Consider the following 25,532-nt stretch of genomic DNA (forward strand, 5'->3'; position numbering starts at 1 on the left):
TTTACAGCGCTGAAAACTTGCTGTGCTCAGAGGAGTGTTTTTTCACACCCCTGAGCGAGAAAGTTACAGCACTGTTAATTGCCAGTGTAGACAAGCCCTAACTTCCAAATAATTTAATACAGAGTAGTCTCTTCAATATTATCCTCTTATCAGATATTAAGTCCTAAAAATTATGAATAAATTTACCAGCCCATGCAGAAAGAGTCAACTCACCCTCTCTTTACCATGATGCAAAAAGTAATGATTTTATTGGCCAGTCAAGTGTAAATTACTTGTCTGGCAAATAGAATGGATAAAAGTCTGCATTATATTTTACAAGATTGGACACACTAATTTCCCTATACTGCAATACTAAATCAGGGTTAAAGCCTCACAGTTCAGAGTGATCAGTAACACTTGATGTACAAACCACTGACAAGAAACAGATACAATATACCAAGGGGTTCTAAAAACAGGAAACTAAATGGTCCTCAAGGGTCAAATTTGTGGTATATGGGATGAGGGTGATTGTCTTTCATCTTTTTGATTACATCTCCAACTCTAGATACTGATAAATTATTCTTGCCTAGGTTGAATTTTAATCCTTAATCTGAAATATATTTTTGAAGTTATTTTTTGCACCTCTGAAACACACTAGTATTTCATCAAGTCACAGAGTCTGGGAGGTCTGGGGGATTTAATCTTCACAAAAAAGTATACCCCAGATACCCAACAAATAATTTATCCTCTCTGCTGCAAATTGGCATCTTGTAAGTGAGCCTTAAGATGTTATATACAAGCCACTGTGCAGCTGCCAAAACAAACCTTTACAGAACAAAAAGGCGGCCAAAACCCCCACAAGCAAGCTTAGAAAGGGTACAATTTCAATTACAATTAAAAAGTGTTCACTGGGAAAGCAATACATAGAGGGGGGGAATGAAAAGGGAAACCCTCCATGCTAAAGTAGTTTCCAAGTACATTACAACTCTAGAATGATGAAATTAGATACTATATACCACCTTTTAAATCATTATGAAATCTCTTAAGCATTCAAGAAAAACTGTTATAGATCCTTTTGAACACAAAAATGAACTTACGACAGAAGCAGAATGAGACTCCAACAGTTTCCCAGATTTCACTGATGAGAAACCAGAAGATAATTACAAAGAACCAGGGTGGACTGATTTTAAACATTATTAAAATCAGCAAGCAGGAAACCTTGATTTAGATCATTGATTTTAATATTGATTTGCATTTGTACCTAGTTATTTTCCTGAAGAAATTTTCATTCTCATTGGTTTGCAATCATTAAAACATGTTGATTTTGCAGCTAAATATAATCTTCACACTAATTTGGCTCTCTCTTGCTAATCAGAAGGATACATAATATCTACACACATTTATTTAAGCAATGACATACCTTAACAGCAATGCTGGCATTTAGTTTCAAACCAGACTAGATGGAGGCTTGCTTAACATCGAAAGGGCTAGAGTGAAAACCAAAGTGAAAGAGCTGGTTCTGAGAGATTTCCTGTTTGCAGATGACACGGCCTTAGTTGCTCACAGTGAATCTTTTATTCAAAATATCTTGGGAAAATTTTCTACATCATGCAAGAGCTTCAGGTTGACCATCAGTTTCAAGAAGATCCATCACATACAAGGGTGGAAGAACCAATGCCTGACATTACTCTGGAGGGTAAATCTCTTGGTATCAAAGCTTTTGCTAGCTGGGTTCTATGATCAGCAGGAAAATTGACCTTCCGAGTGAACTGAATAGCAGAATCAGAAAAGCAGCTAAGAATTTCAGGCTATTACAGAAATGTGCATCGAATAACAGCAAACTATCAACAAAGGTTAAGATGTGACTATCAGACCTGCATGCCATCATCCCTGCTCCATGGTTGAGAAACAAGACTACATATGTTAGGCAAATCAGGAGACTCAAGAGCTTTCACATGAGATGCCTGCATAAGATTCTGAAATTACAGTGGTACGGCAAAACACCCTACACAGAAGTGCTGGAGCATGCCGAATTGACACAATTAGAAACTATCATCAAGAAGAAGAGGTCGCGATGGCTTGGTCACATCAGGAGAACGGGAGAAGACCATAATATCGCCAAGAATATTTTGGACAGCCAGATTCGAGACAGCTCTAAAAAGCAGGGTTTTACTGCTTTTAACTCAGACTTGCTCCCCTATCATCTGGCTCCCTGCCCCTCTCCTGCCAGCCAAAAGGGCTGAGAGAGTACTTAAGTTGTTTAATATATAACACAATTTGTAAATTTACAGTTTCGCAGCTTATGCAATGAATCTCTTGAAAGATCAGTGAAAAATATTCAAAAACAAGATTAGTCAATTTCAGGGTTCTCTCAAAAAGTTAACTGATAACAAGTGCAGAAGACTGACAAGGAATTTTGTCTGTCACCTCCGGAAACTGGAATGTACCATGTTGGAAAACTTAACTCTGGCACTTCATATATATGAACTTGTCATCTGACAGTCTAAAAATACAAAGGTAAGTAAACACTATTACAATTTTACAGAAGGGGAAATGAAGTACAGGGAGATTAAAAGGTCTGTTTTCTATAAGGTTACACAGTCAGTATCAGAACTTGGAACAAAATTCAGGTCTCAATTCCCTATTCCTGGCTGCTATATTTACCTGCTGCTTTTTAAAAAAAAATTCCTACAAAAGGAATGACAATACAAAAGTGGTTAAAAAAACCTAACATAAGGCTTCTATAGTAAGTTCACAGAAAGCTCAACTCTCTTCACAGAAGATGCTTTATTGACCAAAATAAAAGGACCAACAATTTTAGCAACCTAGATTGTAAGCCCAATTTCTCTTAAAAGTTCCAAACCCAGGGACTTAAATTTCCCTCGGTCTTTTATAGGTGGAATTTCCAAAGCTGAAGACTGAAATGACTTCATTTTCTTTTGGCTACTAGTTAACTGCCTCCACTCATTTGATCGGTGGTCAAAAACAAAACTAGAATTAAGCAACTTCTTTTTTGTCTTGTTCTTGATCTGCTTTGGACTGTATTCAACTGCTGCTTGCCTTTCTGGCAGACTGAACTATCTGACCATAGCTGAAAAGCCCAGACCTAGTTTCTCTCATCCTCCCTCACGATCAAAACGTTAACAGATATCACATTAAACAGAGGTTCAGACTCAGGCACATTCAGCAGTGCATTTCTTCTTAGCTTCAACCTCTTTTCCCCTAATATTGTATATGTGACTATCAATTAGGCCCATCCCCTATCCCTTTGACTGACAGCTTCATTCTACTGCTCAGTCCCTGAAGCCTCTCCATTCTCTTTGCTCCACTCCCACTCAGCCCCTCTGGTCTCCCTTGCCTCTAACAGACCAATGCTGCTGTGCATGTCGTCACTCAGCCTATTCCCATTTTGTCCTCATTGGACAGAAAAGGAAACCTGATACTCACTTGGATAGCACTTTTAACTCATCCCATTCTTCCGGGCAATAAGATTTCTCTCCACCTTGTCTCCCCTCTTTAAAATCCCCCTTCTCAGTAGTTCCCAAACTGTGCATCATGACCCTAAATAGAGTCATACCATCAGCGGATAGGGTTATGGTGATCCCTGGTGTCCCCCACACACCATTTTGTTCTGCAGAGTGTGATCTCGCATGTAGAGTGCGTGTGAGGTCACAATGCATGGATGACACTATTTTGCTCTACAAAATGGCATCCCCCATGCTAGCGAAGGTCCCAGGAAGAAGTAATTAAAATGGAGTTGCACCACCAAAAAGTTTTGGAACCCCTGCCCTTGCTATATTCATAGATCTGATCATGATGCCCTGGTTAGACAACCACCAGACTGCTGAATCCCACATGCCTGTAGCTTTTTAAAAAGGGCCAGAGTTTAGGCACTTTTCTGGCTTTCAGCCAGGTGCAGACCTCATGCCTACACTCCTCTTGGCAGCAAGAACCCTGTGGTCCAGTTACATAGACCCTGAAACTTGTGACATCTTCCCAGCAGTGACTGCACTTTCTCCCAAATCTCACTGAAGATGTGAGCCTTTTGGTTCACAGATGACCTTCTCAGGGATATGCCATAGTCAACGCCAACCGACTTTCAGACATTAAACAGAATTCTAACACAATTTACTTAGCATGGGCTAGCTAGACAAAATAGTGAACACCCTATTCATTTTCCCTGCCTCAGTTTCTTTGCCACTCTGGAGAGTCCGCTAAGTAGTCCAACATCCTTCCTCTCCTTGCACATAACCTTGCATATGGTCCTGTCTTTTCTCATAGCTAAGAGACCCTTTTATAACCTCCATCCCCCTCAGATTACTTCCTGATAAGCCTCATCAGGTGATCAAATGCCTGCCATGTGACCGGATACTTTATTGCCTGCCTACCTGAGAAGACTAATCCTCCTGAGTAGGCAACAGCCTATTGTTTAAGGTGGTTCAATTTCAGTGGGAGACAACTTACATTATGGACCTTTTATTATCAGGCCTGTGCTACCGCTCTTTAGAATTCCACTCCAGTATAAAGGTAAATCATAACAGAAGACAAACAAATCCCACATTAAAAACAGTGTGTGCAGTCTGTTAGATACAGTTCATAATTTTTTTTTTAAAGTCAAGCTGTACACAGACAGATACCCAAAATCACTGCAGACTCCTTCCCCAGAAAACCTGCATCTGAGCACTGACACTGCTTCATCTTGAACCTCTCACTTTTCAGACAGCTAGAGACAGTCATTAGAGAGATATTAAAGAGTCCTTCTCCTAAAGGTCAAGGATGCTACTTTCCACAGGCCTCCTAGACCCCTTGCTGGACAATCACACCAAATTAGAGTCCAGCTAAAAATGCACTATCACTAGATTAGTTTAACAGCTGTCCCTCATTTTCTCAATGCCTTTCCTCCCTCAGCCCCATCTTCTCCATTTACATGGCTATGTAATAAGTAGTTGGGCACACCCTTAATTTTGATTAATCAAAAAAGACAGTTATCTTTCCCATAACTGGTGTTCTTCGATATGTGTTGCTCATGTCTATTCCATAATAGGTGTGCATACTCGCCACATGCACCAGTGCCAGAAGTTTTTCCCCTAGCGGTACCCGTAGGGGAGCACCCCAGCGAACCCTGGAGTGGTGCCTCCATGGCATGGTACAAGGGCGCTGCGCGCGCCCCCCTCCCCCCTTCCTTCTTGCCAGACATTTCCGAAAGAGAGGAAGGAGGACAGGATGTGGAATAGACATGAACATCACATCTCAAAGAACACTAGTTACGGAAAGGGTAACTGTCCTTTCTTCGAGTGATTGCTCATGTGTATTCCCCCAATAGCTGATTCCAAGCCATATCTGTTGGACAGACTACAGCCCTGCCAAACCCAGCATCATCGCTGGTTTGGGAGACTATCGCATAGTGTGAGGTGAACATGTGAACTAAAGACAACATGGCAACCCAACAAGTGTCCAGAATGGGGACATGGGACAAAAAGGCAGCCGATGAGGTTCGTGACTGAGTCATGTGCACCTTCACAGTTGGTGGCGGAGGGATTCCTGCCAGGTCATAACAGGTACGGATGCACAAAGTGATCCAGTTGGGGAGCCGCTGAGTGGAGATCAGCCAACCTTTCATGCACTTGGCCGAGGCGATGAACAGTGGCAAGGACTTTCTGAATGGCTTAGCCCGCTACAGGTAGAAGCCAGAGCCCATCTCACATCCAGCCCATCTCACACGGCGCTCCACACTCTATGCGTGGGTTTGGGGGCAGAGGACCGCAGAAAAATGTCCTGACCCATGTGATAGGTGGAGACCACGTTCGGGAGGAATGAAGGGAAGTTTTATTGAGGGTAGATCCCTGACAAGAACTGGCAGGGCAACCCCTGGCATCCTGTCAAAACTGCCTTTTCCCCACCTGCTTGCCCTTGGAGGACCCAGGTTGGGGGACAGGCTGAGAGTGCCTCTGTGGGTGCCTCTTATAGTCCTGCGACTTATTATAAGCAGCCCGTATTTCTGGTGGGTGGCCTGAGCCGGAGTCTGCTGCGGCTTGAACTTAGGTTTAGCCAGAACATAGACATTCAGAGTCTGGAGAGTCATATGGGAGTCTTTCAGGCCATGCAGTATTTTATCTGTTTGTTCCACAGCCAAATGGGAGGTCCTGCAGGGAGGTCTGCGCCTCGCTGGACAGTCCAGAGAGCAAGAGCCAAGAAGCCCTTCTCATGGACACCGTGGAGGCCATGGACGCCGCAGCCATGTCCGCCACATCCAAAGCTGTCTGCAGGGTCACCCTCCCCTACCAGCGCTTTGAACTCCTTCCTGTCGCACTCCTGGAGAGAGTCCTTGAACTTGGGCAGGGAGCCCCACAGACTGAACTCCTACCATCCCAGGAGAGTCTGGTGGTTCACCACTGTAACTGGAAACTCAAGAATAAAATTTTCCTTCCAAGAGTCCAGCCTCCGTGAATCTTTATTTTTGGGGGTAGGGACTGGCTGGCCCAGCTGCTCCCTGTGGTTTACAGACTCAACCACCAGGGAGTTAGGAGCAGCGTGAGTGTATAAGTACTCGTGTCCCTCTGTGGGTACAAAATACTTGCATTCTGCTCTCTGAGAGATAGGGGCCAATGAAGCCGGTGTTTGCCACAGGGCATTTGAAATTTTTGTCACCTCTTCATGGGTGGGGGGGCGCAAGGCCACCCTGCCCAGTGCCGAGGAGGACAGCACGTTAAACAGGGCGTCCAAGGGCTCCTCTATCTCCTCTGCTTGGAAGTGGAGGCTTGATGCCACCCTTTTTAAGAGTTCTTGATGGGCACTACAGCCCTCCTGTGGGACGGAGGGACGCAGGGCCGTAAATCGCCTCATCCGGGGAGGGTGGCGCAGTAATTTGAGCGTCCACCAGCACCAAAAGGTCCACCACCTGGTCAGTCTTTGGGCACAGTGCCGAGGATGTACATCCCATCGACTCCTTCCTCGGAGGTCTGGAGAGGGAGGCCGATGGTCCTTCTGAGGCTCCGGCCACTGAGAGAGCCCTCACCAGTCCCAGTGCCACTGCACCTGCTGTGATACTAGCAGAGCCAGTTGTTTGCCCTGTCTGGCCTGACCCATCGATGGATGAATACAAAGGGAGGTCAGGCTGACATATAACCTGCCACTGTCCCTGGACCAGTAGGAACGGCGGTGCCAGGATCGATGTCAGCCACAAGACAGTGATCCCGACGTGAGGGACAGGTAACGTCGGTAACAGCTGATCCACGATCGGCTCAGAAAGGCAGACCCACAATGGCGATCAATGCCCGGGACTACCGAGGCGGTGCCGCGGCCCTGGAGCGGGACGCCAAACTACATTGATGTCTGTGCTGTGACCAGCTACGATAACCCGAGATGAGGACCTTTGGCGACGTCTGCCTCGGTCCCGTTGGTGTTCACTCCTCGAGGCGGAGCGGTGCCAAGAGTCTGAGTTGGACAAAACCCAACCAGATAATCTTTTTGGGCGCTGAGGGTGATCCACGTGGACTTTTCCCTGAACAGTTGCTCGGCAGCAAATGGCATTGGGAACATTCCCTCGACCGAGACTGAGCCGGGGGAGACTGTGGAGATCCCAGCGGCAGCTTGCCTCCGGAGTGCGGGGCTGACATGGGCGGTGCTCTTGGTACCAGCATTCACATAACATCCTAGGCCGCCTGCAGGGCCGCCAGTGTGAAGGGCATCCAGAGAGGCCTGCTCCAAATGGGCTAGGCTACTCCGCTTGACTTGAGTTTGAGGCCTAGAGGCCGGTTGAGATCGAGGACTGCCCAACATGGGTTCAGCCTCTGTCCCAGGTTTCTTCCGGTGCTGCAGTGAAGAAGGCCTCTTTCTAGCCTTCTTGGCATGCCTGTGGACCAGGAGTGGTGCAGATTGGTTGATGGTGCAGAAGGGCTGCCGCACACTGACACCACAGTGCCTGGGTCAGCGCTGACTCCATCAGACTAGCCCGGAGCCTAATGGCCCTTTCTTTCTTGGTCTGAGGCTTAAATGACTTGCAAATCTTGCAGCGATCACTGAGATGGGTTTCTCCCAAACAGCGCAGACAGTCCGCGTGCGGATCACTCAGTGGCCCAGATTGCCTACAAGTGTTGCACAACTTAAAACCTGGGCGCGGGGCATGCCCCTGCCCAGGCACTCTAACTAAACTAACTAAACAACTAACTACAGGTACCATACAATGAACGAACAAGCAGTTTTGGGGAAGAGCTACAGCAAAGCTGGAGCAGAGCAGTTCCAAAGCACCTTCACTGGCAGCAAGAAGGAACTGAGGGTGGGGGGAGTACACAGCACCCCTTATATCGCACCATGGAGGCACCACCCCAGGGGGTTGCTGGAGCGCTCCCCTACAGGTATAGTAAGGGAAAAACTTCCAGCACCGGTGCACGTGACGAGCATGCACACATATTGTGGAATATACATGAGCAATCACTCAAAGATGATGGCCATGTTTCACAACCAGGCATGAGAACAGAGACTGCAGGACTCAGTCCTACAAAAATACATAGTTTTGGTCAATCTTAAAAAAGTAACGAGTAATTTTGGGTTTGTGAAGCTGGACACTAAAAAGCTTGAGACATCTTAAAGGGTCTGGCTGTCAAAAGGTCAGTGCTCAGTACTTTCTGAAATCCAGTCCCTTCAAGACAGCTTGAGAATTGGCCACAAAAAAACAGACACCCCTAAAAATCAAGTCACTTATTTTCCCCCATCTTCATCTTAATTTATCAGCTCTTAGAAAGTATTCCAAGAATATAGCTATTGAATGGTGTTTTATATTTTATTCTGTAAATGGGATATTGATAAAGTAATTATGTTAGTTGGTGATTTAATGACATTTCGGCCAATTTTGACTGATGACAACAACACTTGCAATGGTGTATTTTAATAAATTTGCATTTAAGATACAAGAACAAGTTAAACCATTACAAATGAAAATACTAAGTTAAAAAGATACAGGAATTAAAATATTTACTTAAGTGTGGAAAGAGATTATAGGTGATATAGTAGCACACAAAATGAAGGGGGAACATATGCAATCCACCCAACAAGGTACTTCTGTGTTTCAGGGACTCCAATCCCCATTACATCCTAGCTTATATGACTGGTCAGAAAGAGACCTATAAAGCCCTCAGATTACTGTTGAAAGTTCCAGCAGTTCTTTTTTGAAATCATGAAGCTGTCACAGCCTAAAGAGTTGCTGAATGATAACTGTCAAACTGGCTGACCAGCCTTTCTACCAGTCTTAAAAATTAAGTTGTCAATAAAAATGGCCTTTTTTTCTCCTTCTAGTACTACTATTAGCCATGAGAGTAAAACAAATAGAAGCTATTTATAGTTTTGTTAGCGGCTCAATTAGAATGTTGTCTCCCACCTTTAGTACCTCTGCTTGAATTCTGTCAACCCAGGAGCTTCCCCCAATTTGGGCTTTAGTAGCTGCTTTAATTTCATCAGGTGTTATTGGTCCCTCTTCTGTTTCTAAATTAGCATTGAATCCTGACCCCCAAATCTCTAACAAAGTAGTCATATGGAAAGTACATACTTTGTATAGTACAGGACGGATGGCACATGTTATGAAAAAATACCATCTGGACATACTTGGCATCAATGAGATGAGATAGGCAAGGAGTGGCAAAATGGTATCTGATGGTGCTACATTTTGTACTCAGGAGGAGGAGGAGGAGAAGGAGCAAAGTATGAAAGGAGTGTTGGAATTAGGCTGGATACATCAGCATACTCTGCTGACTTGGGAACCAGCGAACAACAGAACCAACAGCACGAGGTTGCAAACAATAAGCCAAGTACATATACACCAGTAAAAACAGCAAGCAACAGTGACAAAGACACCTGCTGTACCTGGTCGTAGAATGTGTCGGATGACGTGGCTAACCATGACATCAAGTGGATAAGCAATTTCAAAGCACACATCAGCAACAACTCTACTGGATGGGAAGGAGCCCTGGGCATAGCAGCAGAAGGCATCCAAACTGATAACGGTGAACAGCTCTTGAATCTCTGTGGCACAAACACCCTAAAGGTAGGAGGCAGTCTCTTCCAGCACAAGAGAATTCACAAGCTCACATGGAGCTCACCAAACAATCCAAATGTCAACCAGATAGACTGTAGGTGTATATAAGAGGTGGGCATCTTTTCCAAGTAACTGGTAGAGTCAGCAGGGGAACAGATGTTAGCTTAGATCATTACCTCTTAGTCGTCACGTTCCAACTTAAACTCAGAAAGATCCTGAAGAAAAATAGTATTATAGCAGTAGAAACTTTCCATGACAAAACACACGGATCCGATTGCACTTAGCAACGGTTCTGGAGTTTTACAGCACCGAGCTGATGAGAGTCTGAAAGACATATGGTCAAACAGGAAGACAACAGCAGTCAAAACAGCAGAAAATGTAATGAATGGAAGGATATAGATTACATCTGGACCATGGGCAGAGACTGACTAGCAGAAAGCACTAAAGGCAAAAAAGGAACAGTGCAAGGCAAAGGCAGAACTTTTAGAGGCGAATACAAGATACAGAGAAAGTGACAAAGAAAAAAAGATCAAAATGCCTGGGTTCAGGTGAAGGCCACAGCAGCAAAAGCAGCAGCATAGAGGGATGTCTTCAAACAGCACTACAGAGAAGCGAAAAACCTCTCAGGAAGAATCAGACTATCGCAGGAGATGCCCACTGGTGACTTTCATGGACAGATGCTGAAAATGCATGAAGTGCAAGCCAGACAACAAAAAACATTTCCATTCTGTGTCCTGAGCCGACAATCATGCACAGGTTCAAAAGAAATGCCAGTGCTTTGGGGCCAAGAATGTCATTATATATTTGTATTAGCACAATGGGGCTAAATCTGATTGTGGCCTTTAAGCACTAATGTAAAGTAAGTGCCAAGTTACTCTTAAAAGACTTAAGGTTGGATGTTGCTCACCAAATAGGCAGCTACTCAGTGCTGTGTTTTACTCTTATTATTCAATGAGCAGCCCCACTACTCACTATTTATTTCCTCACAAGTGTTTCTATGGTACTTATCACTACAGTACTTGAGTACTTTACAAAGTGGTTTTTTTTTTTAATTAACAATAACTCTGTACGATCAGATGCTATTATGATCCCCATTTTACAGATCAAGAACTGAGGCACAAAGACATTGAATCAGAAATTTCCACTATTTTAGGTGCTCAATTTGAGATGCCTAGAGCTTGATTTTTGCAGAGCACTTACCATTATATAGCACTTCATACATTCAAAGCACAGGTTAAACTGACTTCAGATGCATCTGAGTGCTCAATACTAATGCAAATAAGACCCCAACTCCTCAGTTATACAGTTCGTGACCACATGTGAAAATCATATTTTACCTGACTTGGTCAGCATCGCAGAGGAAGGGATAGAATCAAATCTTCCAGGGCACCTTTCAGATGCCTTAACCATGAAACCATCCCCTGCCTCATTCACCACATACTTTCCAACTTCTGCAACAAATGAGCCAACTATCACACAAACAACAATCTCCTTGACTCTCAGGACTCCACTCAGGGAGCTTCCTCCTCCATGCTGCCTGGAAGCCAAGAGCAAGAGTACTGAGTACACAGGAAAGCATGGTCAGTGTCACTGCAGCTGGGAGCAGCAACTGTAAGGAAAGTCTCACTCAGCCACTGCTTCCCTCAGCCAGACCATTCTCAGCCCAGGCAATCTCCAAAGAACTTCTAGAACAAATCATAAGTCTCTACTGAGTATTTGCAACCTGATTTTTCAAAGGCTTATCACTTGGCCAAATCTGAGTGTTCTTCTCCCAGAAAACAGCCAAAGGCTCCAACAAAAGCAATTTCCCTGACAAATTTCAAGCCCTTGCTCCAAAGCATAAAAGGCACTAGAACTTCTCATCTAAGTTTTAGAAAAAAATATAACTTCCAGAAATATGGGTATATTTCCCCTAATCTCATGCTCAGAAATAGTGAACCATTTTTGCTAAAAATGTTCCCAAAAAATTAATCTGAACACATATCCTGAAAAATTTCAACTCAAATGGTTAAAGTTCAGCAAAGTTACAAGCAACTGAAAACAGGGTCTTAAATAAGACATGTCAGGTGATCTTAACATTAGGTGGCAGTATCAGCTCCATATAACAAACAATATGGGTATGTCTACACTATGAGATTCCAATTTTACATAAACCGGTTTTGCAAAAAACAGATTGTATAAAGTCGAGTGCATGCGGCCACACTAAGCACATTAATTCGGCGGTGTGCGTCCATGGTCTGAGGCTAGCGTCGATTTCCAGAGCGTTGCACTGTGGGTAGCTATCCCACAGCTATCCTATAGTTCCCGCAGTCTCCCCCACCCATTGGAAATTCTGGGTTGAGATCCCAATGCAAAAACAGTGTCACGGTTGATTCTGGGTAAATGTCGTCACTCAATCCTTCTTCCGTGAAAGAAACGGCAGACAATCATTTCACGCCCTTTTTCCCTGGATTGCCCTGGTAGATGCCATAGCATGGCAACCATGAAGCCCATTTTGCCTTTTGTCACTGTCACCGTATGTGTACTGGATGCTGCTGACAGACGCAGTACTGCAGTGCTACACAGCAGCATTCATTTGCCTTTGCAAGGTAGCAGAGACTGTTACCATCCCTATTGCACCGTCTGCCATGCCATTGTAAATTGGCGATGAGATGACGGTTATCAGTCCTTCTGTATCGTCTGCTGCTGTCATGGGTGCTCCTGACTGGCCTCGCTGAGGTTGGCCGGCGGCGCATGGACAAAAATGGGAATGACTCCCCGGGTCATTCCCTTCTTTATGTTTTGTCTAAAAATAGAGTCAGTCCTGCCTAGAATATGGGGAAAGTGTACTAGAGAACCAGAGAGCACAGCTGCTCCATGTCAGAGCCCCAGAGATCCTGCAGAAATGATGAGCTGCATGCCATTTTAGGGGGTGCCCCTTCAACAACCCCACCCGTTGCTTCCCTCCTCCCCCAACCCTCCTGGGCTACCGTGGCAGTGTCCCCTCATTTGTGTGATGAAGTAATAAAGAATGCAGGAATAAGAGACACTGACTTTTTAGTGAGATAAAATGAGGGGGAGGAAGCCTCCAGCTGCTATGATAGTCCAGGCAGTACAGAATCTTTTCTTTAGACATGGGGGGGGGGCTGATCGAGCTCAGCCTCCAGTTGCTATGATGAAGACTATTACCAGCCATTCTGTACCATCTGCTGGGAATGACCAGGAGTCACTCTCATTTTCACCCAGGCGCCCCCGGCTGACCTCACTGAGGCCAGACAGGAGCACTCACAGGCTGATGACGACGATGGATAGCAGTCATATTGTACCATCTGCCACTGGGAAGGGGATACTGGTGTTCAACGCTGCAGCACCACGTCTACCAGCAGCATGCAGTAAACATAGGGTGACATTGAAAAAAAGGCGAGAAACTTTTCCTTCTCTTTTCTTTCGGGTGGGGGGAAGGGTGTAAATGACGACATATACCCTGAAACACTCGGAAAAATGTTTTTAACCCTTCAGGCACTGGGAGCTCGGCCAAGAATGCAAATGCTTTTCGGAGACTGCGGGGACTGTGGGATAGCTGGAGTCCTCAGTCCCCCCTCCCTGCCTCCATGAGCATCCATTTGATTCTTTGGTTTTCTGTTACACTTGTCACGCAGCACTGTGTTGAGTCCCTGCTGTGACCTCTATCATAGCCTGGAGATTTTTTCAAATGCTTTGTCATTTCATCTTCTGTAACAGAGCTCTGAAAGAACAGATTTGTCTCCCCATACAGCGATCAGATCCAGTATCTCCCATACGGTCCATGCTGGAGCTCTTTTTGGATTTGGGACTGCATCGCCATCCGTGCTGATCAGAGCTCCATGCTGGGCAAACAGGAAGTGAAATTCAAAAGTTTGTGGGGCTTTTCCTGTCTACCTGGCCAGTGCATTCGAGTTCAGATTACTTTCCAAAGTGGTCACAATGGTGCACTGTGGATACCGCCCGGAGGCCAATACTGTCGATTTGCGGCCACACTAACCTTAATTCGACATGGCAATACCAATTTCAGAGCTACTCCTCTCGTCGAGGAGGAGTACAGAAACCAGTTTAAAGAGCCCTTTATATCGATAAATGCTAAATTCGGTTTAAAGGCGTAGTGTAGACCAGGCCTAAGTAGTGATAATAAACAAAACGATAATTTGGTACACATAAGGCTAGTCTCTTACGTATGACCACATTTTTGATACTTAAGACAGCTTTTCCTAGAAACTAACTTTGTTAGGTAACAACCTACCTTGAAGATGTAAATATTTTTAGGAACACTATCAACAAATATATTGCATATAAGTTATCCATCACTAACACCTGAGATGCTTAAAATTGGAAGTTTAAAAAAAAATTATTTCAACAGCACCCAACATCATACAAAGTATTTTCCCTCAATAGAGAAGACATGGTCCTCATCCAGAGGACCTGACAGACTAATTTCAAACACAATTCAATGAGAGCGCGCACGCTAAATAAAGCGGTGCAGAGGACAAAGGTGGAAAAGCAATCAATAGGACTGCACAGAAACTCAGGGAGGACCAGAACTACAGTATGCTGAATAACTATTTTTTTTTAATGAAAAGATGACAACCCAGCCAATAAGTTTCCTGGAGCCATCACAAAGTAGCATCTTCAGGAGGAATTTCAGAGGTGAGGTGGTGGTAGTTTGTAGCTTACCAACAGAGCTGTTGTAATTTTCCCCAATAAAAAGGCAACTTTTCTTCATGTAAAACTCAGTCTGACAATGACAAGTCAAATTCTGCAAGAATACAAAAATCCCAGCATACTATTCAAGCCTGCCACTCCTTTGTGTCTGCCTCTTTCCAAATATATACCTTGAATTCCTTGCCATTACTTGAACTATCATATTCCAAACACTACAATCCTAGCTCTTCTCTTGTTTCATGCTTCTCCAAACTCCCCTTTATCACGTTATTTTCCCCCATAGAGCAAACAACCGTGGATATCTGATGTAGCTGCTGGTTTTTAGGAGAGGGTAGTTTGGTGAAGGGCTGTTTGCACAAGGACAAATACAAGGGTCTTAGAAAACTAGCATCCTCAGGGGCCAGAGTAAAGGTTGTGGAGCAGTTGTGATAGTGCATGCCCATGGGTGAAGGAACACAAAGTGCACACTATCCAGCAAGTTAACTTTTTGTTTCCTTGCTTTTGTCGATTTATGTCACGTGTTGTGTGCAAAGTAATACTGACTGCTTCCAAACCAAGTATATGCATCTCTTAAGGCTTTTTTTTATGCTATTTGTTTGGCAGCAAGTGTGCGTGAAGAGAGAAAAGGGTGGAATTGTCTGGGGTAGAAGAGCAGTTGCTGATGGAGAATATTTTATCTTCCAGCAGCTGTGCACAAATCCATCTGTTGTAGGATAAAATCCAAGAAGGACTAGCTCCTGGGAAGTTATTCAGTCCTAATCAATCAGGCTAGTACATCCAATGCATTTTTTTTTTAAGTGAGTAGGGAAATAATAACTAAAAATGACATTAAATTCAACTATTAAAAATCTCTACTGCTAATTGCACAACAACTACTGGAGACACCTCTCTACCAATATTTGTCTAGAGACACCGTGGATGACGTAATATCTTATTTGACCAACTTCTGTTGGTGGGAGAAAAACTTTCGCGCAACACAGAGCTCTTATAGATCTGGCATCACAGCTAAATACTAGGTGGAACAGACTGTTTAGCCTATGTAGTTAGCACATACTCTAAGGCAGCGTTTCTGAAACTGGGGGTCCCGACCCAAAAGGGGATTGCAAGTCTATTATAGGGGGTTGCAAGATCAGAAAAAATATTGTTGGCAGAAGGGAAAGCTCCGTAGGGAGGAGGGTACATCAGCCACTTCTCTCCGGCTGCCCAGCTCTGAAGGATGCGCCTCTGCAAGCAGCAGCATAGGAGTAAGGATGGCAATCCCATACCATACCTCCCCTTACTTCAGCTCTGCAAGCAGCACTGCCGCTAGCAGCCACAGAGGATGGACGGCCAGCATCCACCACTCTCTGCTGCAGATGAGTGGCAATACCACACCATACATACCATAATGATTACATGCTTCATTTAATGCGCCTATGGGCACATACAGTAATTTACTATAGTTTTTGGGTGGCGAGTTCATCAAAGCCCGAAATATTTGAAATATTTTCAAACGCTTCTCAGTCTAAGACAACTGAGAAGCTTGGAGATCATAGTGGAAGCAGCAGACAAAAAGGGACAGCCCCCGAAGTTGGCATCTCCAGCCAAATGGACTGAAGGAGACCAACACAATAGGAGACTAGATTCAAAAATAGAGGACAGATTTATGTAGGGTCTTAGAGATTACAAGAAACTTGAACTTCATGCAATGGAGAAGGCGGTCAAGAAGGATGGTCTTGTTAACGGACTGACACTCAGTAACTGGGTTCAGTTCCAAGGCTCTACAACAGACTTTGTATTGTATCAGACAGGTTCCTCAAATTAGGTTTTCCCTTCCGTAAAGGGAGGATAACATAGCTGTATCTCACAGAGGTGTTGAATGTGAGGCATTCATATACTGCATGCTGAGGGGCAAATAACTTGGTAGGAAAAAAGGTCAGATTCAAGCACCTTTCTGTAGGAAGCACCTGCAAGATTTGAACTCTACTGTGATGTATGATTCAAGAGAAAAAGTCAAATGTGACCTCAGCAGTTACTGACCTGAGTCACAGTTGTATCAAATTTCCACAATCTCAGTGGCTCTTGTTCCACACTATAGGTCAATGATGACAAACTGATTTGTCATATAACTCCACCAATCACAAGTCAGAATTTTCTCATATGAGAAGTTATGACCACAGGAATTAAGCAATAGTGACACGGATGTGATCCTAGTAAGTTTCACGCTGATACAAATAGCAAATCCCTATAAGCAGCAAGAACACTGGTTACTCAATTGGTCTACATTAGGAAATTTCACAAAAACATCTCAAGTGATTCTACCACGTGTGCAACTGAACTAGAGTTAGCACAGGTGGAAGCTCTTAAGACTACAACAGCTTCCTACATTTTTATTACTGTTAATTGAATCTGTTAAAATCTGAGGAAAACCTAAAAAGCAAGTTAAATACTGTGATATAAACAAGGTCTGTTGCTGGATCCTCATCTACATTAGAGCTGCAAAAATAAAAAATATACTAACTCTTGTTCAGCTAAAATAATGGTAGGCACGGTCATTTTTCCTTGTTTTTCAATATTTCCTGAAGCAAACAAGGCTACAAAATGTTCTGTTCATACCAATACGGCTTATTGATGGAAGAAAGAAAATGCTTCCTTTTCCTCACTTTACAAAGAGTGCCCCCAGCAGCTGCAATTGCTGCTGGCCCTGCATCCACTGCTTCTACGGAAGCTCAGCAAGAGCAGCAGTGTGAAAGACTATTCCTACTGGCACTGCTGGGTAAGGGCAGCAGCATAGCCAAAATCTTCACCCACAGCATCTACCCACTGGACATTTCAGAAGAGCAGAGCAAGGGTAAAGATTAAGGCATTTTAAAGCCTACTGATCATCTAACAAGATAAACACTAACCCTTCAAGCACTAGCCCGTTCAATATTTTAAAAAGATGTAATACGTCAGCCTGCCATAGCATATGTATTTGTTAGTATGCTGGTGTGATTTCTTCCGGTTAATGCTATCCTTAATTATGCCAATGTATTGTAACAAATGCCAAATCAACTCACCCACTCTTTGGAAGCCCTTGTGTTACATAAAATAGTGGGATAAATTAAAGATAGTACTTGATTCCCCTCCCTGCATAAGTATTTTAAGTTGCAGTCTGAGGACCCAATAATAGTTTACCAGTTTACATAATCTTCCAGTTAGTTGCAAAAGATGTTTCTGGAGCTGAATAATACTCCTTTAAAGGGACATTGTCAACTTAGAGATCACACTTCTCCAAGATTCTTTTTACCCTACAAGTGTATACTGATCTATTTCAATTATTACTACCCCACAATGAAAAGTCTCTATCCAAGGCACTATTAAGAATCTTGCCAAAAAAAAAAAAACAACACAATAAAACAGACTCATCAGTTATTCCAAGATCAAATACCTTATAAAACAAGTTTTATTTAACATCTCCCACTGCTACCCACCTAATTAAGGGCCAGGAAAAAGAGAGGAGCCTCCCACCACACCCCGAAAGTTAACACTGGCTAATACAGACTAAGCTGGGAAGTGAGTTCCAAAGACATGCATCTCAAGTTCCTCTGACTGCAACTTCACCTGAACATCACAGGGAGTGAATTGAACTCAGATCAGGAGATCCAAGCTACTTAAGGTTTTGTGTCAAGAATAAAAATCTTACAGTCAACCCAAAATCATTGTAACTGAAAAATAAAAGTTTGCTATTTCACAAACATTTTTGTACTATCTGCCTCACTATTTCTACTGTTTGTGTTCTCCCACAGTCACAGAAGGGAGGAAAAAAAGTTTGAAGAACTGGAAAATGTGATTGTACTGCCACAAAAACTGGGAGAGGACTCGATGTTAATGTATGAACTGGAAATGTTTTAGTTTAGACTGATTTCACATTGTCAGCATCTTTTAAAAATCAACCCATAAGGAGCACTAAACCAGATACTCAGTTCGCAGGCCCTCCAATCAAAGGGACAAGAGATTAGGAATTAAAACTTCCTTTATGGAAGTATAAATTGCTCTTGGTCACCTACATAGTCCAGGGTTTCAGAATGTAAACAAATAGCTGTTTTACAGTCAGACCTTCATTTGAATGTATAAAAACTCCTGAAGGAGTTCAGAGCTATTACAGGAATATATAAAAAGAATTTATGCAATTTTGAAAGTCAGCGGTTTCTATTTTTGGTGAAAGTAGATGTCCTTTAAGAATCTTTGTACTCTATTGTGTAAACCCATATGTTTAAATAATCAAAAAAGTGAGTAATGGAAATGTTAACCAACTCTTTAATATGCTAACAAACTATATCAATTTCTTTGATTTTATGATGGGCCTATCCCACATAATGGACTAAATTTGATCAAAGATTATAAAAGACAGACAAATTCAGGTGAACTGGAAGAAGAGCACATCACAATACCTTTATGATGTCACAAGTCACATGGTTTATGCATGTTTTATTTTGGAGAATTACATTTAGAAAGTTAACATCTAGTTAAGTAAAACTGTTTGTTTGATTATAATACTGGAGAAGCTGACTTCACACAAGAATTATTGTTTTAATAGCTTGTTTTATTCCTAGATAAGAAATAGGAAGCTAAGACTAAGAATAATTGGACAAATTGAAACAGGGCAAAAGGTTAACAATGGGCAGATATACATTAGGAGCAGTGTTTAATATATTAACAATCCTGAAGTAGGGGTAAGGAGTGATATAGCAAAGCCTACAGATGATAAAATTATTTAGGTTAGTTAAAGTCAGAGAAGACGGAGGAAATTCAGAGAGATCTTAACCGAGTTAGGTGAACAGACATCACAGTGACAGATTAAGTTCAATATCAATAAATGTAAAGTAATAAGAGAAAAAACTGAATTATTAATACAATCCAGAGAGTTCTAATTTAACTATCAGCTCAGGAAAAGGACCTGAGCATCTCTGGACAGTTCAAAGAAAACCTCTGCACAAGGTGAAACTACTTAAAAAAAACGTTATTAAGATGCCCCATGAATGTGACAGAGAAAATAAATTGAAATAATGTCATTATATAAATTAATGGTTCAATAATCTGGAATACTGCATGCACCAGCAAAAAGAATATTGCAGGATAACAAGAAGTTCAAAAAAGGTTGACAAAAATGAGTTGTGCACAGAAAAGCCTCCTATGAAGAGATTAGAAAACATTGGAACGGTTTATCTTAAAAAAGAGACTAAAAATGGGACATGATATAAGTATGCACATTTATGAGCCGTTTACACAAGGCTAGGGGATGTTCAGTGAAAATGAAAGGCATAAAATTCAACTCTCATAAAAAGGACTACTATTCACACTATACAAAATTAAAGGTCAGAACTCAATGCCATATGTCATTGAGGTCAAAATGTAGGAAGATCTAAAGAGGGACTAGACATTTTGTGCATATCCAGTTAATAGTTACTGCTAAAATTTTTGCAAGGGATATAAAGCACTACATTCTTCAGGGTTTAAGCCAATCTATTACTACTACAGAAGAATGAGATGCTAACTGGAACACATTATCCAACATGTGCTTACAGTGAGATTTGTTACATTGCCTATAAGGAATCTTGTGCAGGCTACTGTCTGAGACAGCATACTGAACTAGATCAGCTATGGATATGCTCCAGTATCTCAATTTCCATGAGAAGTTTAAATCCAATGTGAATTGAAATAGAACTGTTAAAAAACTTTTAAAGAAAAAGTAAGGATCAACAGGCCCTGAATTCTAGCAGCACTACTGGACTAAAACATGTACTAAAAACTTAAAGGAAAAATTGATGTATCAAGATATGAGAATCTGGACTGCAAGCTATCAGCAAGAGTTTCTCACACACACAGGAATCCTGTGAAGTTTTCCCAACCTTCACCTTCATTAATTGAAGTACTATTTTTCAAAAAGTATTATTTCCCTCCTGAAAATGTGTTTTTTATATGTCTTAAGCTTTTTAAATTTTCAAGCATCAGTAAATACATTGAAATTGCTAGCTCCTCACACTTTTCTAAAATCCTGGAAGATATTTGGAGACCTTACTGAATTAATAGACTTCATTCCACAAATTAAGGATGAATGTGCAATAGTTAAGTAATTACTTTGAGGAAATAGATGTGAACATATTGGATATTTGCTAGTAATAGAGAGGATAAAAGACTTTAAGATGAGAATTCAGAAATTTAAAGAAGCAATAGTACTTTTATACTGTCAGTTAAAATAGTCACCTAACCCAAAATTATGGTAATATTATAATATTAATGCCATTACAAACTTCTATGGTTCTAGAAAATAGAGATATTCAAATGAACATTTTTCAAGAAGTAGAGAAAGCCAGATTCTAATTTTAATTTCTAGGCCAAATCCTATCCAGTGCACTCTCACAAAATTCCTACTGGATTCAAAAGGAGTTGTTTGCGCTTACAGCAGAGGCCTGCAGGACCATCCTGCCCAGCTCCTAAGCTCCCAGATGGGGACGCCAGCCCCTAACACCATCCCCACTGTCCCCCTCCCCTGCAGCCACACAGGGAGCACTCTGGCCCACCGCTCCTGCCAGGTTGCATAGCCTGCACCCCACCCACTCCCCAGGCTTTCCAATAAACCAGCCCTGCAGCTCTGGGCAGCATGGTAAGGGGGTGGGTCCTGGGGACGGTTAGGGGCAGGGGGATTGAGGCAGTCAGGGGACAGAGAACAGCTGGATGGGGGTGGGGTCCCAGGGAGCAGTTAGAGTCAGGGAATCCTGGGAGGCGGTCAGGGGATGGGGACATTGGATAGACGTGGGAGTCCGGGGGGGGGGAGGAGGCTGGCAGGGGTGTGGATAGGGGCAGTCAGAGGACAGGGAGTCAGGGGGGTGCTGGATAGGGGACAGGGTCCTGGAGAGGCAGCAGTCAGGAGACAAGGAGTGGGGGGAGGGGATTGGAGGCTCTGAGGGGGGCAGTTAGGGGATGGGAAGTGGGAAACAGTGGATAAGCTGTTTGGGGAAGAACAACCTTCCTTCCTACCATTTTGCAAGCCTGATGTGGCCCTCAGACCAAAAAGTTTGCTATAATCCATAGGTAGGCAATCAAAGCATGCTGAGATCAACCTTGTAGTTCAATGTAGAAGCGCACTGGCAAAGCAACTTGGAGAAGACTGCAGTATTGATGTCTATACTGTATTGGTGCTCTGAACTGATGCCTTAGTAATGGTGAAAGGTATTGGGTTAATAGCAGGCCGAATGGCACTAAAACAAATTTAATGAACAAAAAAAATAAAATTTATATATTTAACTGATACAAAACTTTAATTCATCAAGCATTTAATGTAATTAAAATAAGTGATCTAAGATTTATTAGACGTGCACCTATCAATACATACTTTTTATTCTTATTTTCCCAGGGAAATAAAAAGCAATTGAAGGTTCTTAAAAGGGAAATAACGTAACATGCAGATTTACATATACATATGCTCCTGAATATTGGCCTTGCCAAATGAAATGGTAACAAAGACAAATAGCCTTCACTGACAAGATAGCAGCATCCTGTTCTGCCAGCACAACAATTTGGCACACAAGATTCACCATCACCGTCTGGCTAACTACTTTCAACAATGAATTGCTCCCATGATACCTTTCAACAAATCTAATTTGAGATGACAGGGACATTTTAAAAAGTGTTTATGTAAAACAGCTGCACCACCTCAAAACTGAACCATTCAATGCCTGTCATACAGTACTTATGGAATTTTCACAACACATCTCTAAAGTGTAGTGCCCATCTAAAGCATCTTTATTTGTATAATCTACCAGTCTGAAAACAGTGCTCGACTATAAAATTCCAAGAACACTAGCTCCTGGATCCCAGAAGTCTCAGTTCAGAAGTGATGCATATCCTTGCTGTGCTGAAAAAGCTTCAAGGATATCATTCACATCACCTCCTGTTAACTGTGCATCTATCTACAATATTACTAACACCACTGGTTCTAAAAATGTTTGCCTGCTGACCTGCGTTCAGATTTTGTAGCCAGTGTCACAAAACTGATAAATATATATTTAAATCTTATACAGCCTTACCAAAACCATTTACTAAAATTCCAAACCCCAGAAAATGATGAAGCCGGCACTGGGAAGTGAAAGGCTTCCCCCAGTATGAACAAGCTTTTGCAATAAAAATGGATTCTCTGGTGCCCTAAGTAGAAATGTAACATGTAGCACGGTTGCCACTGTTTTTGCAAAGGATCCCCAGTGAGGAGTAACAGAGTGTATAAAATACATAGCTAGTTACATAGTTTTGGTTTGCACAGCTACTGGTTGCTGTAAATTTACAGTTCATACAGCACTAATACAATTTATACAGAAAACAGAAAATTCTGGTTCACTTTTTTCACTGCCACAAAAAATATTTTCCAAAGCAGTTGCTGCACAGAAAGACAGCCTTTATTTGGTGTCTCACCCCCAGAAGCATAGCAGTTACAGGTTCTGGATGCTGCTGAAAGCAACGAGCTACTGTGACCTAAAAAATTTGGCCATATTTAGTAACAAGTCTGGGGAAAGAAGAAGGGCCAGTATTTTTTAAGAAAGATGGACCTACTATTAAAATAATCAGTGGGGTCATATGCAAACTAACTTGTTTTAAAGCCACTACCAAAAACAGAAAAGTGTTAGTTTCTTTTTTTATCCTCTTCAGCTTTATGAATTAAAAGGAAATAAAACAAACCTGCCTCAGAGTCCACTGGGGAAGAGTCTGAAATATTAGTCACACATTATGCAATAACACCATTAAGTGATCAAACTTCATGTGACAGTGGGACAAAGGGGAAGAGCTGGGAGGATGCAGCTGTTCTTCTCCTGACCCCAGGCACAGAAGAAGTTCCGTGCCCGTAGTACCAAGTCCCCCAATCCCTAACGGTCCCCGGCGCGCTCCTGCAAGCCCCCCTCAAGGGGCGAGAAGGGTTTTCACCCCAGCGGACCGGAGAGGCAGCGCGGAGCGGCTCGGCTGCCCCCGCTCCCCCGGCGGTTACGAGCAGCGGCTGTTGAGGTTCCCCGGCAATGACGAGGGGAACCAACGAGAACCAGTTTCTGCTTTTCACTGACTCGCTTCCTCCAGGCGGGTGAGCGCCCGAGCTAGCGGCCCCCGCTCGGCCCGGACCTGGCGGAGGGAGCAGCCCCCTCTCCGAAGCCTCACTCACCTCGGCGCTCCGTCCGCAAGCGATGGCCCCGGGCCGCCGGCCGCGCTGCTCGCACCCGGGGGACGAGCCGGCAGCCGCCCGGAGAGCGCCGAGCCCCCCGGCCCCGGGAAGCCGCTGCTGGGGAAAGGAGCAGCCGCTGCTCCGGTCACAGCGCAGAGTCCGCCCGGCCGGGGGGGGCACCAGGTGCGAGGCGGGGCGCGATCAGCGGGGTGACTCCGCCGGTGCTCGGCGCGGGGGAAGCTCCGTCCCTCTCGCAAAGTTCAGGCGCGGCTGATACCGGGTCCGCCTCCCAGCGCCGGCTGCGGAGACCCCGAGTCCCGCCTGGACCTGGCCCGCGGCGCAGGAGAATCGCACCGCTCACCGCGGCCGCCGGGAGCCCCGCTCCGGGCGAGGCAGTTACACACAGGGCCGCCTGGCCGGACCCCTCCGCCGCCCCCCGGCGCTGCTCTGAGCGCCGCGTCTCCCGCGCGCCGCTGCCTCCGGGGACCCCTCAGCGCCGCGTCTCCATGGCCGGCCGGGGGTGGCGGCTTCCTCACGGGGTGGGGGGGAGGGGTAGTAACGGCTCCGGCGCGCGAACGCGTCTCCTGTGCCTCGCTCGGTGGAAGGTGGAGTCCGCGCGCTGCCCCGGCCCGGGCTCCGCCCTCCGCCCCGGCCCCGCCCACCGGTAACCCGGATCTATGGGGTAGCCACGTGGTGCGCCGCTGGCGGGCGGGGGGCGAGGGGTGGCCGCGCGGATGTGCCGGAGGTGAGTGGTGTGAGGCCGGCAGGGTGGAGCTGCGGTGTTATGGGGGCAGCGGATAGAGCTGTGCTGTATAATATGCATGTATGAGTCTGTAGTCATAGCTGCGCCTCACCCTCGCTCTCCAGGGACTGAGCGCAGGGTGCTTCAGGGGAGTGATGCAAGACAGCCCACAGGGGGTGAGGAGGACTCTCAGTATGCCTGCTCTGGACCGCACCCTTTGCATACTGTTATTTAATTGGAAGCAGCTGTCAGATATATTTTGCACATACATTTTTTTCAGATTGGAGGGAAAAAAGGCTTTTTTTTTGTCGAACATGCACTTTCTTTGGCACAAAAAGTTCAGAACGTATAGGGAAGTGACAGACGTATTGTCCTCAAGGCATTACAGATGGATTGGCCATAGTCTGTTTTGGATCCTATAACTGTGCACTGTATTTTTAATATATGCAATACATATGTAATCTTCCAGACTAGTTGTTCAAAGTGACATTTTTTCAGGCAAATACTGTACTTGCACATGCATAGGCTATAGATGTCACAAGATGATCAGCATGTCTGACACTTTCTGTATAATCGTTGCCATCTCTCAGCCTCAGTTAAATCCATGTACAGCCGCACTTGTGTGCAGTAGGTTACAGTAGCTCCAGAATGGAGCTGATCGCTCCAGTGTGCAAGTGCAATCATTATATATCGGGTAGAAGAAAGTCTTATTTTAGTCCATAAGGTTCAGATCCTTCATTTAGTTCTATAGAGACAAACCCCTGCAAGTATGTGAAACCCCATTGCCGTCATAGATCTCTACCCAGGCACAGGGAGTTACCCAGACAGAGTTTATTGCAGGATTAGGGCTTTCGACACATAGGGCAGGTAGTGAGATTTTTATGTAGAGCGCATTTAATTCAACGGGAAAGATACTCCAAAGAGTAAAGCAAGTCATTAGGCAGTGA

General features: G+C 44.0%; 1 protein-coding gene across 3 annotated transcripts in view; it reads right to left on the minus strand.

The window, feature by feature from the left end:
- Nucleotides 1-24,252, minus strand: part of GALNT1 (polypeptide N-acetylgalactosaminyltransferase 1) — a 210,025-nt gene extending 185,773 nt beyond the window's left edge. For all 3 annotated transcript variants that reach the window (XM_030551488.1, XM_030551490.1, XM_030551491.1), the window contains exon 1: nucleotides 23,844-24,252. The gene's annotated coding sequence lies outside the window, so the exon portion shown is untranslated. The remainder of the gene's footprint in view (nucleotides 1-23,843) is intronic.
- Between the last annotated feature and the right edge of the window lie 1,280 nt (nucleotides 24,253-25,532).

This window comes from Gopherus evgoodei, chromosome 2 (assembly GCF_007399415.2).
Source record: "Gopherus evgoodei ecotype Sinaloan lineage chromosome 2, rGopEvg1_v1.p, whole genome shotgun sequence".
NCBI lineage: Eukaryota > Metazoa > Chordata > Testudines > Testudinidae > Gopherus > Gopherus evgoodei.